The sequence below is a fragment of the Eubalaena glacialis genome, chromosome 4 (assembly GCF_028564815.1).
Source record: "Eubalaena glacialis isolate mEubGla1 chromosome 4, mEubGla1.1.hap2.+ XY, whole genome shotgun sequence".
Lineage (NCBI taxonomy): Eukaryota > Metazoa > Chordata > Mammalia > Artiodactyla > Balaenidae > Eubalaena > Eubalaena glacialis.
Window position 1 is genome coordinate 122286053 of NC_083719.1, and position 20688 is coordinate 122306740.

A 20688-nucleotide genomic window follows, 5' to 3' on the forward strand; every position below is an offset into this window, starting at 1 on the left:
CTCATTTGCTTGTTTCCCATTCATTTGACAGAGTAATCCATAGAACTTTGTGGCTCAACTATGATATCTTTTTAACATTTTTTAATATTTTTATCATCGGTTATTAGAATAATGAAAGAGTGGTAAGTGTGGTTTGTACAATCTTTATTCTCTAGTTACTAGAAAGAAGACAACTAGGAACAAATAGAAAATTTCCTTAGAATCACCCGGCTGCCACTCAGAATCCACACTGGCTACATGCCCTTGTGTTCACTATTCTTGGGGTTGAGGAGATTTCTCAGCCCTTGCCAATTGCCCTATCCTGTTCTGGCAGCCACCAGCTTTATAAAATTGTATGAAATTCTAAAGCCAAATAAAGGGGAGAGGGGGAGAGAGAGAGAGATCCAACAAATTTTTATTTCCACATTTCTTCTACTCTTGGAGCTTATTTTATTTGGACTTCAGTTGCACCAGTTTTCATTTTTAATGGCTTTGTTGAATAGAGTCATTTTTTTTCATGGTCCAGCTGATAAATCTTCACAGCATGTTAGGTTTTGCAGAGTTGTAAATGGCTAATTTATTTTACATTTATTTTTCTGCCAAGGTTGAAAGGACATATCTGACTCTTAACATGAATTTTTAGCACCTTTTCAACTACAGCATTTATTCTCCTGAATGATGTTGACTCCATCAGAAAGCTCATGAATCATCTAAGGTAGACAGCACTTGGTAGTTGAGTTTATCTTCCTGTTTTGTAGTACATGCAGGGGTTCACGTCCCCAGCCCTCTCTCAGAACTAAAGAGCTTCCCACAGCTGCTGAGAATACTGGTGGCTAACAGCACTTAGCAGAGTCCCTCTCTGGGTAATGCTTTCAGCCAAAGAGTTTCTTCAAAGCCCAAGGATAAGCCCCCTATCTAGGGTCTGGATACACCCTACCCTGATCAATACACGGTTATGAAAGCTGGGCCCCTTGACTCAAAGGGAATCACATGGAAGGGTCATCCCACTTTTTCCCATTTCTGTGGGGTTGACTGAGGCCTTTCTTGCGACAAAATCGTAGGTAAATCTTCTCTCTTCCCAACTTTATTTCCATCTCTTCTTCAAATGTGTTTATCTTGAGAGCATTCCTCAAAGAACTGCTGTTTTTTTTTTGTTTGTGTGTGTGTGTGTGTGTTTTGCCACACCATGTGGCTTGCGGAATCTCAGTTCCCCAACCAGAGATTGAACCCAGGGCCACGGCAGTGAAAGCCTGGAATCCTAACCACTAGGCCACCAAGGAACTCCCAAAGAACTGCTGTTTTAAGATAGGTTTTATTATGATTTAGGCATGGTAAGGCCAACAATCAGGAACTGATTGCCATTGGAAAGATAGTTTGTTACCTACAAGCTTAGTATTGGCTATCTTGTGACAATTTCACTGGGCTGTGGGGCATAGAGGCTGACCTTAGTTATCTGTTGCCTGACCCTGGGGTGGTTAGGACAAGTGGCTGGGGTATGGGTTCTGGATTGTTAGGTTCGCATTTAAAAAGCGTACTGGCGAGCAAATTGTTTACTATCTTTAAGAATTGGGTGGCCCCTCCAGTGTTGGCAAGGCCCCAGATGTCAAAGCATCAAAATACAAAAAATTGAAAACATGGTTAATACAACTTCCTACATAAAAATCTTCATCTCAGTCTGTCTCCCTGGGACCCAGACCAAATTCTATCTCAACATCCACAGTGCACAGTGTTTTAGACTCATAATCCTCCAGATGTTGTACTGGTAAATCTTTAACAGCTGATTTTCCAAAAGAAAAAAATCCCTGGTCTATAGCATTTGCCAATTTCCATGGTGTAATGCCCGCATCATGACTGATTTCAAGCTATCAAGGTGATGTCACTGAAAGTGAAGTTGGGAAGAATGCACACACATCAGCACATTGCTGCCTCCTCCTTAGGGAGAATAAAGTCATTTTTGTAAAGCACGTTTGCCAACTGCAGTGCAATAAAATGCTACATAACTAGAATTTAATCAATAAGCCTACCCTACTAATCCCTTTCCCAACATTATGCACATGTTACAGGTTTGCAACCTGATTTTCTCCAGACTTCCACAGGATGGGAAATGGAATCAAACTGGCAATAATAATCTATACTCCAATACTCTTGTAAGTACTTCCTCAGGATATTTAGAACATTGCATAGTTTCCTTAAGTATTTTTAGAAACTCTATGCGGTGAATTAGACCTGCTTAAGAACTAGTTGGCTCTTGCAGGATGATGTCAGCTAGATGGCAGAATAAGTAAGAAGCTTTGGACTCCCCTTCACCCATAAGCATACTGATTCAACAACAATTCAGAGAAAAATTCCCTTGGTGAGAAATCCAGTAGCTAGTTGAGAGGCTCCTACACCTTGGGCAAGTGTGAAACCAGACACATTGAAACCAGTAGGGAAATTCAAGACACCTTCTTGCCAGAATCCCTACCTCTGGTATAGTGCCGTACGATCAGAAGGAAACACTGCAGCTCCTAGCTTCTCACTGGAGAAGGAAAGAGTTAGACTGCAGTCCATTGCTCCAACTTTTCCAGGAGCTCCCCAAAGGACTAGCTTCTGTTTTACCAGTCATGTAACACTACTGGGACCTGAGGTCCTCTAGACACCAGAAGGAAACCAAGATGGTGGTTTAGGCTGGCACTCTGCATAACCCCTCTTCCTGGCTTAGCACAAAGTGAAGGCATGAAAAACTCCAGCTCTCAGCTTCTCCCTGGGGAGGGAAAGAGAGTTGGACCGCATGGCAAATGCACCAACTTTTAGAAGAGCTGCTCAAGGACTGGCTTTTGTCTTGTTTGTCTCAGTGTGCTAACACAACCCAGCATATTCTAGCCACCTGAGGACTAGTAAGAACAAAGACAGTGGTTTGATCTAGTATGTAGCTCATCACCGCAGCCCTTCTCCTGGTTTAAGCACAGAGCAAATAGGTGAAAGGCCTCAGTTCCCAGCTTCTCCCTGGAGAGGTAAAGAATTGGAGAGAACATCCAATGGTCCAACATTCCTGGGGGCTGCCTGAAGAACCATCTTTGGTCTCACTTGTTTCAGAGCACTTACAGGATCTCTCATACTCTAAATGCCTGGAGGCTAGTAAGAATGAAGAGGTGTCAGCAAGGCCATGCTCCCCCTGAAACAGGTAGGAGAATCCTTCCTAGCCCTTCCTACCTTTTGATGGTTTTCTGGCCATCTTTGACATTCCTTGGCTTGTAGATGCATCACTCCAATCCTCTGTATCACATGGTGTTCTCCCTGTATGTCTTCACATTGTCTTCCCTCTGTGCATACTTGTCTCTGCGTCCAAATTTCTCCTCTTTACAAAGATATCAGTCATATTGGATTAGGGCCCACCTCATTTTAATTATTACCTCTGTAAAGGCCTTATTTCCAAATAAGGTCACATGCTGAGTTACTGAGGGTTAGGACTTCCAAGTGTCTATTCTGGGGGGACAAAATTTTACCTATAACAATCACAATAAAAACTAATTATATGAAATACTTATAACAAACAAGAAATATAAAAGAACCTAAACCAAGGTACATTTTAATCAAATTGCTTGAAACTAGTGAAGAAAGAAAATCTTCAAATCAGCCAATGCAAATAGACATGGTATATACAGGGGAACAAAGATAGGTTCTTTCATGTTTCTCATGCTTGGGGTTTGTTGAGATTCTTGAATCTGTGGGTGTATAGTTGTCATCAACTTTGCAAGATTTTCAGCCAATTTTTTAAAATATATGTATTTTCCCCTTTCTTCTCCTCTGGGGAGAGTAATTCTAAATGTTTATAGTTGAAGCCACATCAAGTTGTCCCATGCTCACTGATTTCATTTTTTTCCCAGTACTTTTTCTCTATTTTATTTTGAATAATTTCTATTGCTATACCTTCAAGCTCACTAATCTTTTTTTTTTTACAATTTTATATCTAATTTAATTTTTTTTAAACTTAATGAAAAGTATAACAGGATCAAAACATTTAATTTACGTACACTTATTAATCGTTCCAGTAATTCATTTTAGTCATATCAAATATAGGATATGAAAAATAAATCCAGAAGTGCAATTACTTTAAAATACATTCCTTCCACTTTTGTCAAAGTTTATACTTATGTACATAATCTATAGTGGAAGCAGAATTTCTCTCTAAAGAACATTATCTCCTTAAACTGTCAAGGTGCATGATAGAGCCACGAGTAATTTCTTTCATGTAAAATTGTAGTACAGACCTTTCAAATTTGACATTTCACTGGTATGATACCACAACTAACATATATAATCACTGTATAGTGCCTTGGCATTCCATTAACAACCATTATTTTCTTTAATATAGAATGATTAATATATACTCTACAAGGGGCATTGAGGTTAGTAATTCTATAGGGTATATCCTGACATAATTCTCAAACTGTATAATGACACAAACAACTTTGTTAAGGCCATATTTTATTTGCTGATTAATGGACAAAAGGGAGTGTAATTTCATTTTCTTAAAAGTCTGCATTCCTAAAGATCATGAAAAGTTGGAAAGATGGTTAAATCATTAAAACTTTAAATATATCTTACACAGTCTTGTTTATACAAAAATATAAGTTAAATATAAACATGAAGCAATCATGATATTTTATGCAAATCTATTTTATGATCTTCAGTTATATATAAAATTTCTCAATTCTGTTACTCATGAAAAGATCAATACCAGACTGAATTACTGTCTATTGGCAAAAGGCCCAAAAAGCTTATTTTAGCATTAATCTTTTACATGATTAAATGTATTTCCTACTTTGAGATCACCTAAACATTGGGGAAAAAAGAAAAAAAAATGAAAGGGCAGTATATTCATAAACCAGCAAATAATTTCACTGAAATGTACCATAAAACACAAAGAACCCCCATATGCCTGTATGAAAAACATGGTGCATGACATACTCACACACAGATCTATGCATACATGCATGTGTATATACTCACACACACATATCCAGTCATAAAACAAAGCCTATTGAGATGCTGCCATATCCAGCTGGAGACGTTCCATATCCAGTTTTGCATTTTGTCTTACTACATCAAATAAATAGCTTTTTGTCATCATCCCATTCTTCAAGACTGTATGGAGAAAATCATGACCTTATTCTTCAAGGTATTTTTCAAATGCAACAAAATTCCCTGCTGGTATCCTATGTAAAGATAATCAGCCCTTCCTGGGCCTTTTCTTGGGATCAGCAACGAAGTCCTTGAAGACATTAATCCCAAGGCCAGTAATTACAACATGACTATACTTGAAGGAAAAGTTCAAGAGATACCTTGTTAATTGCTGTAGAAAAACTTCCACCAGAACCAAAAGAAACATTTTCAACGCTCCATTTTTGTTTTTTGCTTCACACCTTCCACAATCTCTTTTAAGGTGTTACATCTGCAACACCCCCTTGACTAACTCTAAGGTAAGGGGGCAGCAACTTGCAGCTCATTGAGTTCTCAGTAGCAGGGAAATTCTTACCTAAAATATCATAGTCTTTAATACAGTATTAAGAAGGTTTCAAGAAACCGGTATGATTATTAATGGTGCCTCTGCACACTTTGGAAACATTAAATGTCTTAGATCCTTACCCTCTATTATCTCTCACACATTATAAATGTTATAGTTATTGCAGACTACAAATCCAGGCGCTGATAAAAACTGGGTTTCTTTATGTTCAAACACATCTTTTTTATGGTCTTCACCTCAAGCTGTTATGGTACTGTGTTCTGCCACTAGAACAGAACAGACTAGAACAGGATCTTTTGTTCCATAGCAATTTCTTTTTAAACATCTTTATTGGAGTATAATTACTTTACAATGCTTTGTTAGTTTCTGCTTTATAACAAAGGGACTCAGATATACATATACATATGTTCCCATATCTCTTCCCTCTTGCGTCTCCCTCCCACCCTCCATATCCCACCCCTCTAGGTGGACACAAAGGACCGAGCTGATCTCCCTGGGCTATGCGGCTGCTTCCCACTCGCTAACTATTTTACATTTGGTGGTGTATATATGTCCATGCCACTCTCTCACTTTGTCCCAGCTTACCATTCCCCCTCCCTGTGTCCTCAAGTCCATTCTCTATGTCTGCGTCTTTATTCCTGTCCTGCCCCTAGGTTCTTCAGAACCTTTTTTTTTTTTAGATTCAATATATATGTGTTAGCATACGGAATTTCTTTTTCTCTTTCTGACTTACTTCACTCTGTATGACAGACTCTAGGTCCATCCACCTCACTACAAATAACTCAATGTTGTTTCTTTTCATGGCTGAGTAATATTCCATTGTATATACGTGCCACATCTTCTTTATCCATTCATCTGTCGATGGACACTTAGGTTGCTTCCATGTCCTGGCTATTGTAATTAGAGCTGCAATGAACATTGTGGTACATGACTCTTTTTGAATTATGGTTTTCTCAGGGTATATGCCCAGTAGTGGGATTGTATGGTAGTTCTATTTTCAGTTTTTTAAGGCACCTCCATACTGTTCTTCATAGTGGCTGTACCAATTTACATTCCCACCAACAGTGAAAGAGGGTTCCCTTTTCTCCACACCCCCTCCAGCATTTATTGTTTGTATATTTTTTGATGATGGCCATACTGACTGGTGTGAGGAGATACCTCACTGTAGTTCTGATTTACATTTCTCTAATGATTAGTGACCTTGAGCTTCCTTTCATGTGTTTGTTGGCAATCTGTATATCTTCTTTGGAGAAATGTCTATTTAGGTATTCTGCCCATTTTTGGATTGGGTTGTTTGTTTTTTTGATATTGAGCTGCATGAGCTGCTTGTAAATTTTGGAGATTAATCCTTTGTCAGTTGCTTCGTTTGCAAATATTTTCTCCCATTGTGTGTGTTGTATTTTTGTCTTGTATACGGTTTCCTTTGCTGTGCAAAAGCTTTTAAGTTTCATTGGGTCCCATTAGTTTATTTTTGTTTTTATTTCCATTTCTCTAGGAGGTGGCTCAAAAAGGATCTTGCTGTGATTTATGTCATAGAGTGTTCTGCCTATGTTTTCCTTTAAGAGTTTTATAGTGTCTGGCCTTCACATTTAGGTCTTTAATCCATTTTGAGTTTATTTTTGTGTATGGTGTTAGGGAGTGTTCTAATTTCATTCTTTTACATGTAGCTGTCCAGTTTTCCCAGTACCACTTATTGAAGAGGCTGTCTTTTCTCCATTGTATATTCTTGCTTCCTTTATTAAAAATAAGGTTACCATAGGTGCGTGGGTTTATCTCTGGGCTTTCTATACTGTTCCATTGATCTATATTTCTGTTTTTGTGCCAGTACCATACTGTCTTGATTACTGTAGCTTTGTAGCATAGTCTGAAGTCCAGGAGCCTGAATCCTCCAGCTCCGTTTTTCTTTCTCAAGATTGCTTTGGCTATTTGGGGTCTTTTGTGTTTCCATACAAATTGTGAAATTCTTTGTTCTTGTTCTGTGAAAAATGCCATTGGTAGTTTGATAGGGATTGCATTGAATCTGTAGATTGCTTTGGTTAGTATAGTCATTTTTGCAATGTTGATTCTTAGAATCCAAGAACATGGTATATCTCTCCATCTATTTGTATCATCTTTAATTTCTTTCATCAGTGTCTTATAGTTTTCTGCGTACAGGTCTTTTGTCTCCTTAGGTAGGTTTATTCCTAGGTACTTTATTCTTTTTGTTGCAGTGGTAAATGGGATTGTTTCCTTAATTTCTCTTTCAGATTTGTCATCATCATTAGTGTATAGGAATGCAAGAGATTTCTGTGCATTAATTTTGTATCCTCCTACTTCACCAAATTCATTGATTAGCTCTAGTAGTTTTCTGGTAACATCTTTAGGATTCTCTATGTATAGTATCATGTCATCTGCAAACAGTGACAGCTTTACTTCTTCTTTTCCGATTTGGATTCCTTTTATTTCTTTTTCTTCTATGATTGTTGTGGCTGAAACGTCCAAAACTATGTTGAATAATAGTGGTGAGAGTGGAAAACCTTGTCTTGTTCCTGATCTTAGTGGAAATGGTTTCAGTTTTTCACCATTGCGAATGATGTTGGCTGTGGGTTTTTCATATATGGCCTTTATTATGTTGAGGTAAGTTCCCTCTATGCCTACTTTGTGGAGGGTTTTTATCATAAATAGGTGTTGAATTTTGTCAAAAGTTTTCCTGCATCTATTGAGATGATCATATGGTTTTTTTCCCTCAGTTTGTTAATATGTTTTATCTCCTTGATTGATTTGCGTATATTGAAGAATCCTTGCATCCCTGGAATAAACCCCACTTGATCATGCTGTATGATCCTTTTAATGTGTTGTTGGATTCTATTTGCTAGTATTCTGTTGAGAATTTTTGCATCTATGTTCGTCAGTGATATTGGCCTGTAGTTTTATTTTTTGTGACATCTTTGTCCAATTTTGGTATCAGGATGATGTTGGCCTCATAGAAAGAGTTTGGGAGTGTTCCTCCCTCTGCTATATTTTGGAAGAGTTTGAGAAGGATAGGTGTCAGCTCTTCTCTAAATGTTTGATAGAATTGACCGGTGAATCCATCTGGTGTTGGGCTTTTGTTTGTTAGAAGGTATTTAATCACAGTCTCAATTTCAGTGCTTGTGATTGGTCTGTTTATATTTTCTGTTTCTTCCTGGTTCAGTCTCGGAAGGTTGTGCTTTTCTAAGAATTTGTCCATTTCTTCCAGGTTGTCCATTTTATTGGCATAGAGTTGCTTGTAGTAATCTCTCATGATCCTTTGTATTTCTGCAGTGTCAGTAGTTACATCTCCTTTTTCATTTCTAATTCAATTTATTTGATTCTTCTCACTTTTTTCTTGATGAGTGTGGCTAATGTTTATCAATTTTTTTAATCTTCTCAAAGAACCAGCTTTTAGTTTTATTGATCTTTGCTATCGTTTCCTTTATTTCTTTTTCATTTATTTCTGATCTGATCTTTATGATTTCATTCCTTCTGCTAATTTTGGGGGTTTTTGGTTCTTCTTTCTCTAATTGCCTTAAGTGTAAGGTTAGGTTGTTTATTTGAGATGTTTCTTGTTTCTTGAGGTAGGCTTGTATAGCTGTAAACTTCCCTCTTAGAACTGCTTTTGCTGCATCCTATACATTTTGGGTCTTTGTGTTTTCATTGTCATTTGTTTCTAGGTATTTTTTGATTTCCACTTTGATTTCTTCAGTGATCTATTGGTTATTTAGTAGTGTATTGTTTAGCTTCCATGTGTTTGTATTTTTTACAGATTTATTCCTGTAATTGATATCTAGTCTCATAATGTTGTGGTCAGAAAACATACTTGATATGATTTCAATTTTCTTAAATTTACCAAGACTTGATTTGTGATCCAAGATATGATCTATCCTGGAGAATGTTCCATGAGCACTTGAGAAGAAAGTGTATTCTGTTGTTTTTGGATGGAATGTCCTATAAATGTGAATTAAGTCCATCTTGTTTAATGTATCATTTAAAGCTTGTGTTTCCCTACTTATTTTCATTTTGGTTGATCTGTCCATTGGTGAAAGTGGGGTGTTAAAATCCCTTACTATGATTATGATACTGTCAATTTCCCCTTTTATGGCTGTTAGCATTTTCCTTATTGAAGTGCTCCTATGTCGGGTGCATAAATATTTACAATTGTTATATCTTCTTCTTGGATTGAGCCCTTGATCATTATATAGTGTCCTTATTTGTCTCTTGTAATAGCCTGTATTTTAAAGTCTATTTTATCTGATACGAGAATTGGTATTCTAGCTTTCTTTTGGTTTCCATTTGCATGGAATATCTTTTCTCCATCCCCTCACTTTCAGTCTGTATGTGTCCCTAGGTCGGATGTTGGTCTGTTGTAGACAACATATATACGGGTCTTATTTCTGTATCCATTCCTCCAGTCTATGTCTTTTGGTTGGAGTATTTAATCCATTTACATTTAAGGTAGTTATCGGTATGTATGTTTCTATTACCATTTTCCTAATTGTTTTGGGTTTGTTATTGTAGGTCTTATCCTTCTCTTGTGTTTCCTGCCTAGAGAAGTTCCTTTACCATTTGTTGTAAAGCTGGTTTGTTGACGTGAATTATCTTAGCTTTTGCTTCTCTGTAAAGCTTTAAATTTCTCCATCGAATCTGCATGAGATCCTTGCTGGGTAAAGTAATCTTGGTTGTAGGTTTTTCCCTTTCATCACTTTAAATATGTCCTGCCACCCCCTTCTGGCTTGCAGAGTTTCTGCTGAAATATCAGCCGTTAAACTTATAGGGATTCCCTTGTATGTTATTTGTTGTTTTTCCCTTGCTGCTTTTAATATTTTTCTTTGTATTTAAATTTTGATAGTTTGATAATATGTGTTTTGGTGTGTTTCTCCTTGGATTTATCCTGTATGGGACTCTCTGCACTTACTGCACTTGATTGACTGTTTCTTTTCCCATCTTAGGGAAGTTTTCAACTATAATCTCTTCAAATATTTTTTCAGTCCCTTTTTTTTTCTCTTCTTCTTCTGAGACCCCTATAATTTGAATGTTGGTGCATTTAATGTTGTCCCAGAGGTCTCTGAGAGTGTTCTCAATTCTTTTCATTCCTTTTTCTTTATTCTGCTCTGTGGTAGTTATTTCCACTATTTTATCTTCCTTTATCTTAAGGTCACTTATCCATTCTTCTGCCTCAGTTATTCTGGTATTGATTCCTTCTAGAGAATTTTTAATTTCATTTATTGTGCTGTTCATCATTGTTTGTTTGCTCTTTAGTTCTTCTAGGTCCTTTTTAAACGTTTCTTTTATTTTCTCTATTCTATTTCCAAGATTTTGGATCATCTTTACTATCATAACTCTGATTTCTTTCAGGTAGACTGCCTATTTCCTCTTCATTTGTTTGTTTTGGTGAGTTTTTACCTTGTTCCTTCATCTGCTGTGTTTCTCTGTCTTCTCATTTTGCTTAACTTACTGTGTTTGGGGGTCTCCTTTTCGCAGGCTGCAGGTTCGTAGTTCTGGTTGTTTTTGGTGTCTGCCCCCAGTGGCTAAGTTTGGTTCAGTGGGTTGTGTAGGCATCCTGGTGGAGGGTACTGGTGCCTGTGTTCTGGTGGATGAGGCTGGATCTTGGCTTTCTGGTGGGCAGGACCACGTTCCGTGGTGTGTTTTGGGGTGTCTGTGACCTTATTATGATTTTAGGCAGCCTCTCTGCTAATGGGTGGGGTTGTGTTCCTGTCTTGCTAGTTGTTTGGCCTATGGTGTCCAGCACTGTAGCTTGCTGCTCATTGAGTGGAGCTGGGTCTTTGCACTGAGATGGAGATCTTTTGCCGTTTGATATTACATGGGGCCAGGAGGTCTCTGGTGGAGCAATGTCCTGAACTCAGCTCTCCCACCACCTCAGAGGCTCAGGCCTGACGGCCTGGCTGGAGCCCCAAGACCCTGTCAGCCACACAGCTGAGAATGAAAGGGAAAAAAAAAAAAAAAAGAAAGAAAAAAGAAGAAAAATAAAACAAAATAAAATAAAATAAAAATTATTAAAATAAAAATTAAAAATTTTATTAAAAATAAATACATTAAAAAATAATTTTAAAAAAAGGAAAGAAAGAAGAGAGCAACCAATCCAAAAAACAAATTCACCAGTGATACAAGCACTAAAAACTATACAAAAAAAAAAAAAAAAGATGGACAGACAGAACCCCAGGTAATTGATAAAAGCAATGCTATACAGACAAAATCTCACAAAGCAGCATACACATACACACTCACAAAAGGAGAAAAAGGAAAGAAAAAATATATATATAGATATATTTTAAAAAAGGAAGAGAGCAACAAAATCAATTAACAAATCTACCAATGATAATAAGCTCTAAATACTAAACTAAGATAAACATAAAACCAGAAGCAAATTAGATGCAGAAAGCAAACCCCAAGTCTACAGTTGCTCCCAAAGTCCACCGCCTCAATTTTGGGATGATTCCTTGTCTATTCAGGCATTCTAGAGATGCAGGGTACATCAAGTTGATTGTGGAGATTTAATCCGCTGCTCCTGAGGCTGCTGGGAGAGATTTCCCTTTCTCTTCTTTGTTCGCACAACTTCTGGGGTTCAGCTTTGGATTTGGCCCCGCTTCTGCGTGTAGGTCACCCTCTGGCATCTCTTCTTTGCCCAGACAGGAGGGGGCTAAAGAGCACCTCATTAGGGGGCTCTGGCTCGCTCAGGCCGTGGGGGAGGGAGGGGTATGGAGTGCGGGGCGAGCCTGCAGTGGCAGAGGCTGATGTGACATTGCAACAGCCTGAGGGGTGCTGTGTGTTCTCCCAGGGAAGTTGTCCCTGGATCACGGGACCCTGGCAGTGGCGCACTGCACAGGCTCCCGGGAGAGGAGGTGTGGATAGTGACCTGTGCTTGCACACAGGCTTCTTGGTGGCGGCAGCAGCAGCCTTAGCAGTTCATGCCTGTCTTTGGTGTCTGTGCTGATAGTCGCGGCTCGCGCCCGTCTCTGGAGCTCGTTTGGGCGGTGCTCTGAATCCCGTCTCCTCTAGCACTCTGAAACAATGTTCTCTTGTCTCTTAAGCAGTTCCAGACTTTTTCCTGGACTCCCTCCCGGCTAGCTGTGGCGCACTAGCCCCCTTCAGGCTGTGTTAACGCAACCAACCCCAGTCCTCTCCCTGGAATTTGACCTCTGAAGCCCGAGCCTCAGCTCCCAGCCCCCACCTTCCCTTCGGGTGAGCAAACAAGCCTCTCATGCTGGTCAGTGCTGGTCAGCACCAGTCCTCTCTGTGGAACTGTCTCTGCTTTGCCCTCTGCACCCCTGTTGCTGCACTCTCCTCCGTGGCTCTGAAGCTTCCCCTCCCCACCCACCCCCTGTCTCCACCAGTGAAGGGGCTTCGTAGTGTGTAGAAACTTTTCCTCCTTCACAGTTCCCTCCCATAGGTGCAGGTCCCATCCCTATTCTTTTGTCTCTGTTTTTCCTTTTTTCTTTTCCCCTACCCAGGTATGTGGGGAGTTTCTTGCTTTTTGGGAAGTCTCAGGTCTTCTGTCAGCATTCAGTGGGTGTTCTGTAGGAGTTGTTCCCCATGTAGATGTAATTTTGATGTATTTGTGGCGAAGATAGTGATCTCCACGTCTTACTCCTGTGCCATCTTGAAGGTCTCCCTCCATAGTATTTTTAATTAAACCAATTCCTGCTACTCTATCTTTTCCTTTGAAATTAACCAAGTGAGCAGAGGCTCCAATGCCAGCAGTCTCTTAAAAAGAGACTCCTCTGTAGCCAACATCATGTAACTTACATACAAGACCATCTAGGTTATTGGAAGTTTCTAATAAATATTTGGCCAATATTGTCTTCTGCTCTTTAGCATTTGTGACCACTGTGATTGGATATTAGGCCTGAAGAAGGATAGTCTCAATCCAGTTTGTTAGCAAGTAACACTCTGAATCTGTGTTTTCTACTGTGAAGAGAAACTTCCTCTGAGAATGACAGAACCTGCAGGAGCAGCTTTTATTTCTATTGGAAGATGTCCATCATATTTCTCAAGAACATAGTTCTATCCCTTTTCATGAAAGACATCATCTGGAAAGTTCATTGATCATTTATTCTGCAATGTCTATTCTGCTGTTCATCCTATCTAGTGAATTTTTTATTTAAGTCCTTGTAATTTTCATCTTTATAAGTTTGATTTGGGTCTTTTTTATATCTTCCATGCTTCTACTTAGCACACCCAGTCTTTCTTCCAATGTGCTAAATCTATGGAGTATCTGGAGTGCTGGCAATGTTCTATTTCTTAACCTGGGTGGGGGATACTTGGTGTTTGCTTTACATTATTTGGTAAATTTTACATTGATGTTTTTCTTACTTTTCTACATGTATATTATATTTCAAAATGAAAATTAGATGGTCCAAGAAATCATATTAACTCCACAAACATTCAAAATCCAACCAGTTACCACAAACTTCACCACTATTACCCTGATCCATGCCTCCATCATTCATAAACTTGTTAATAGCAAAACCCAACCCACCAGACTTCCTTCTTCTGCCCTTGTCTGCTATAGTCTAGTTTCAGCTCAATGGGTAATGTCTCTGTTTTAAAATACAAGTTCAGTGATGTCATCCTCTGCTCAAATCCCAATGGCTTCCTATCTCAATCAGAGTCAAAGTCAAACTTTTTATGGTTTACAGAGCCTTAGATGATCGGGCATCCTCTTATCTCTCTGACTCCTTTCTTAAAATTTGTTTCCTCTATGTTAGCCATCCATTCTTCTAACTTACTGGGCACTCACCTGCTTCAGAAATATTGCACTTACAATTTTCTCTACCTACAATGCTCTTTGCACTGATAACCCCGTGGCTCACTTCTTTATCTTCATCAAATCTGCATTCAGATTGTATCTTCTCGGTTGGACTTTCCTGATCTTATTTAAGTCAATCTCCTTTCACCAGCACCTCTGTTCCCTTCTCCCTTCCTTTCTTTCTTTCTCTTTCTTTCTTTCTTTCTCTCTTTCTTTCTCTCTTTCATAGTACTCATCACCATCTATCATACTTCATATTCATTTAATCTTTGTCTGTCTTCCTCAAACTAAACATGAACTCTGCAAGGGAAATAATTTTTAACACTTTAAAAAAAATTCATTGCTTGAAGCTTCAGTGCCTCTATCAGTATCTCATACACATGAAGTATGTACTCAATAAATATTTATTGAATAAACACTCTTAAACCATTATTCTCTACTTTCGGGTAACTTTTCCTCCTTGAAATTAAAGAAAAAAGCCTCCGTTGTTTATTTCAGTGGTGCATATGTAATGTGCAATGATAGCTGTTTGTTGAATGAACAACTCTGTGCCTTGCTAGGGGTAGTGTAGTCCTGTTATCCTAATGGTTACAGATGGGGTGTAGGAATATGCACTCTGACAGTCTATTCTTGGCTCTTTCTCTGATTGCATTCAACATACATGAATATTCATTAACTGTTTATTTTGGGACCCAAATATCAAACACCCATCTAGTAAACATGTTTGTATGGAAAACACTGGACAAGCCACTGCAGATTAAAATAAAGACCACGTTTTCTTCCAGGCTCCCAAAATATGCCTGCAAAATGAAGTGTGTCCCTGCATTCTACGGTGTGCTGCTAAGCTTGCATTTGCATATGCAGATGCCAGATTCTGCCAACAGATCAGTTAATTGCCAATACAAAGCAGCCACTGAGGACATATTTACTTCTCTTGTAAAGGCCAGTACATTTGTGTGAGCCACAAATGACATGCATGCTGTTGGATTTGCAGGAATGGTTTCGGAGATTGGAAATGATTACCTCTTAGCTCAAATAGATTAGGGAGCTGTTGCTGTCAGTTCTAAAAGTCCCTGCTTTTCTCAAATAGGAAATATCACTTGTTTTCCACGAAAATATGCTGCTGGTCAGAAGAAATCTACTTCTCTGCCTCAACTCTGGCATGTTTGGAATGGCAGCCCTCACTCACCCATCTTTAATTAAACCTAGAAGAGTGTTGAAGGCCAGGGAAGGACCCACATGCTCTTGCCTGGCTGTGGTGCTGGCCAGTCTTGACTCTACTCCAGAAAGTGAAAGTCTCTCTGAAATACAGTGGCCGGCCCTGCAAACAGGACTTATGAGTAGACTGATCAACGCAGAGCGTAACAGAACTAATATTTCCCGTATTGTGGGGGTCTATTTAAAGTATTTTCAAAATGTTATAGTAGACATCTGATCTAATATCACCACTTTACAGATGGGATAATACAGGCCCAGAAAGGTGAGGTAACTTGTCCAAAGTCACAGAACTTATTACTTGCAGGGTGGAATTAAGACCCAGGTTGCCTGACTTCTGATACCACTGTCTTTCTACTGTATTATTCCCACAGTCATGAGCCTCCTGTTAGCCACACTTGATCTCAAATACTGGCATTTTTGAAAAGTCACGCTTGGAGCAAATTGAAAATGTAGATCTTTGGGACCTGTTTTCCAGAGATTCTAATTTGGAAAGGGAATAAAAGAGCATAGGAATTGTGTTTTAGCACATACCAGGTGAATCTGATAGAGATAGCATCAGGCCACAACTTGAGAAATTCTGGTATCTGTCCGGGATCATTAGGGAGAATGTATAGTGTATAGATTAGCATCATCACTGCAGAGCCAAAAGACCTGTATGTTTAATCTCGGCTTTGCCACTTACTAACCATGTACATTTGAATGAGTTCATTATTCAGCCCTCTCTGAGTGTCAGTTATCCTACCTGTGAAATGGGAACTCACTGGGCTATTGTGAGAATTAAATACATATAATTGTGTGCATCTGTGTAGCACAGGGTGTCTGGTACATAGTAAGTGCTTAATAAATGTTGGCTGTGGTTGTTATTAATAAAGTGCTGGTCATATACTTTATGCTTTTAAATATTCCTTAAGCAGTGCATGGTATTATTGGTATTTTGAGAGAGCAACTAAGTCATTTCCCAATTTCATATATACATATATATATATATATATATATATATATATATATATATACACACACACATACACACACACATACATACAAAAATATAATATGTATATGTAAATATATATATGCTATATATAACATACTGCGTGTAAAACTATATTTTTTCTTTGGCTATACCCTAGTCTCCTTATTGCTTCTTTCTCAGTCCCACCAAATCTATAATAGAAAATGCCTGTCTGAGGGAGCAGGTATGATATCAATGAGATTATTCATCTATTCTTTAAAATGTTATTTTCCCTTTCCTTCCAATGGGCCTTAACTAAAATGGCCAATTGCATTCAACAAGCCTGGTGAGAACTCAAATGTCTGATTGAGAGGAAATATGTTTAAGTAATTTAGACCTTTCAGCATGCTTATTCCCACCTGGGCTAGAGGTCTTTCGGTCCAGTGAGCTTGTCAAGTGCAGTGAAAATATACTCAACCCAGGTTGTCATTTATATGTATAAGCTTACAGGCTGCTGAAAAAGTCTACCAAGAGATAAAATAAATAAGTGCCTCAAATCATCCAAAATGGTGACTTGAGTGGTAGTTTATCATCAGTTGTCTAAAATAACTTGATTGCAGAGTTTCTGAGGATAGATAGTGGAAATAAACTCAAGTGTGACGTGACAGCTATGTCAAGAAAAATGGAGATGGATGTCAGAGAATTCCAAGTGGCTTTTGGGCTAGCTGAGTGCTTTAGAGAGCACACATCATCTAGGAACCTCACACTCTGTGACTGACTTTAAGCTGTTGTCATGAAAATGTATTGGGAGTGGCAAACAGTTAGCTTGGCTACAGTGATGCGTCCTATTATTGAAATTGGCCCTAAACATCACATTCTAGTTGGTGGTGATAGTGGTAGTGATTCCAATGTTAGTAGTGGTGTGGAGGGTCGCTGTTTTTTTTCTTCTAAAAATCTAGATAGTTAGCATAGCACACTGGATGAAAGTGGAAACTTAGAGTTGAATGAGACCAAGGTTTGAATCCAATTTGGTACTTCCTAGCTGTGTGATGTTGGACAAGTTGTTTGGAATCTTTGAATTTCAGTTTTCTCATCTATCACACAAGAACAAATCACTGACCTTAAAGGGTTGCTTATATAATTACATTAATTTATATAAATATATGTGAAATATTTAATATGTAATCTAATTAGGTAAAGTACCCAAATCATAGAAGATCAATAAATGCTTTCTCCTTCATAGTACCATTAGTGGTAATAAAAGTATTAGAAGGAGTAGGGTGTTTTTGAGTGATGTAGCCTAATTCTAGTTTAATCTGCTGTCTAAACCTAATATTTAGGTTGTTTGAATGGCATCCTACTCAAAAATGAATTTTCCCAATGGAAATGAATAAATGATGAAAAAGTCTAAGAAGAAGGAAGAGATTCAGAATAGTCCAAGTTATTTTAAACGTATAATGAAGACAAACAGAATTAACATGCCAGAGCCTAGGCAATATAGGAATGTATCTTAGATCCGTATTTATTATTACACATTTAGGGTAGTAGGAGATAAAGCATCCATCTGAATCTGCTTAAAAACAAATAATAAACTGCAAACATTTTTATCCATTGTTAAAAGTGTTAAATGCCAAGACCTTGAGCAGAGTTCTAAGATTACTAAATTGCATCAACTTCTCCTTAGATTGGTAAAATGTGAAAAGGCACAGGTTCCCACAGGTAGGGTAAGCCTTCAGGAGTGAACTCACCTTCCTCTTGGGGGTCCTCTTGTCCTGTGATGCAGCCTCATTTGTACCCATAAAACTTAGGTTTCTGGAAGGAGCCAATGAGCTTATTTAAACTGAAATGTAAATGACTATTATTGCTTTGTAAATTCTCTTCTCAAGGAAATATTTTTGCAGGATTGAAGAGGAATAAATCCCTAGTTTTAGGATGCCAAATATTAGCAAGTAGGTGAGGGACAAAGGAATAGGTATCTTTTTGGTTACGGTAATCATATTTTTAAATTAGTTCTTTGCTATATCTATGGAAAATCACATTCATTGAGAAAAATTTGGAATATACAAAAAAGCCACAAAAATGAAAATGTATCACCTGTATATTTAACACTCAGACTTAAGAATTGTCTTATTAACTATTCAGTGCATACAATTTCAAACTTTTTTAATAGTCATTTTCACATGCATGCACAGAAGTGGTATTCCATATGTGTATTTACAAAATGTTCTTATATAGTGACTATTTCCATTTCATTATATTTTGACATCCTGATTTTAATAGCTGCAAGTTATTTCATCATATAGATGGACCTTACCATTTTTAACCTGTGTTCTATGGTTCTAAGTTTTTGCTTCTCAGAGCCAAATAGAGATTAATATTCTTGTGGATTAAACCTTTCAAAATTTCATGATTAATTTCTTACAGTTCTAGAAATAAAATTGCTGGATCAAACTGTATGCAAATTTTTGAGCTATAATGATATATTAATAAAGTTACAGAGAGTTATTATCAAATTTAAAGAGAATCAGCACTTTCCCCTGCTCTCACTATCACTGGTATCATTATTAAAAGCAATGGAGTACACATACAGAATTGCAGCACATATTTCACTTAAGTGTATGAACAACCCACCCCAATGATGGGATATCATTGCTTACTCTTTTGAAAAATTATTCTAGTCCCCTATTTTGTTTCCAGCTATGCCCATTTCATGGCTAGAGTTAACAGCTGTGAACATCTGAAAGCTTGATAAGAGAACCATAAGAGGGTGGTGAAGTAAGCATGCTTATATTTTCTCTCCACACTAACAAAGACATAATTTAACAATTTCTGAGGGCCAATGCAATGACACAACCCAGTGGGTTTCCTTTAAAAAGGAAACAGCGCATGTATGTATCTTTCTATTTTAACAGAGGCAATAAACACGTACAAATCATGTCGTGATGGTGCTAGAATTGGAATGATTCAAAGATAGTGCCTGTACCAAATGTCTGTATGTACAAAAAAATCCAATCATTGTCATAATCAGATAAGACCTCTTTCTCCCTATGGACAGCAGGTTGTTTTTAAAGATACAAAACAACCTGCTTTTTTTTTTTTTAAGCTATGAAAAGCAAAATCAATTCTTGCTTTATTTTTATCTAAAATACTTAAGAAAAAAATTTTCCCCTTCTGTAATCTGAAGTGAAAAAACCAAACTGCAATTGCTTTTCTTTTTTTTTTTTTTAATGAAAACACATATGATTAACAATTACTCAAGGTTGTACTGTAACTTGGAGATGTGTGGTTTGTTTCAAAGGCCTCAATTTTTTAAAAAAGTGATTTGTCAGGAGAAATTGGATACAAACTCTCGTATCATTTCCTTATAAAATAATAGGAAAATTTAAAAAAATCAAATAAATGTAGTTAATTAGCTCTCCATTCTAGGCCTTTGTCTCTCCCTACTTTGTACCCTTTTTTGTAGCAACCTCAACCACATGCAAAGCTCTAATCACCATCTATTTGCTAATGACCCTCAAATTTATATCTCAGACTTCGCTTTTTGAGCTCCCTATACATTCAATTGCCTTTTTGATTTCTCAACTTGCAGCTCCCCAATGCCCATAAAACATGAGCAGTGTGAAATCCATAAACATCTCCCTCAAAATGGATCTTCTTCTAGCTACCCTGACTGAGTGAAGGCAAAAAGAAATAGCCACGATCACCTCTACTCCTCCCATCAGCAAACCTTATCCTTTTCTCTTCCTAAATATGTCTCACAAGTATCCTTTTCTACTTCCCTGGCCCTTTTCTGGATTCAGCTGGCCTTCTCTCCCACCTTTCTGAGCCTCCTACCTACACGCCATTGCACTCAGTCTCCTTGAGTCCAGATCTTCCTCCCCTGCCCCTGGTCTGAGCACTTTCCAACATGTTCTCCCAAAAAGAGTGAGAGTAGTCTTTTACAACTCAAATATGATTATATCACCTGCAACTTATAACTCTTTAAGGGATTCTCAGTGATCGTGATACTGAAAGATGTCTTTAACAAGGCCTGCAAAGGCGTGGCTGTTCTGCCTATTTTACCAGCCGTATTTTGCACTACTGCCCCTCCCATTCCCTGTGCTAAAAGCACACTTCCTTTGTTTTGGTTTCTCAGTTGCATTGCGTGTCAGCTGACAAAGGCCTTTGCACATGCTGTCCCCACCCCACAGCCTCCCCCGACTTGGGACGTGCTTGTCTTGCTTTTCATTCTGTTTACTCCTCATCACTTTTCATTGCTCACCTCAAGCA

At 38.1% G+C, this 20688-nt stretch overlaps 1 pseudogene; it reads right to left on the reverse strand.

Annotated features, from left to right (window-relative positions):
- Positions 1-4999: 4999 nt before the first annotated feature.
- On the reverse strand, positions 5000-13543 carry LOC133090578 (nicotinamide phosphoribosyltransferase-like; annotated as a pseudogene).
- Positions 13544-20688: the final 7145 nt, after the last annotated feature.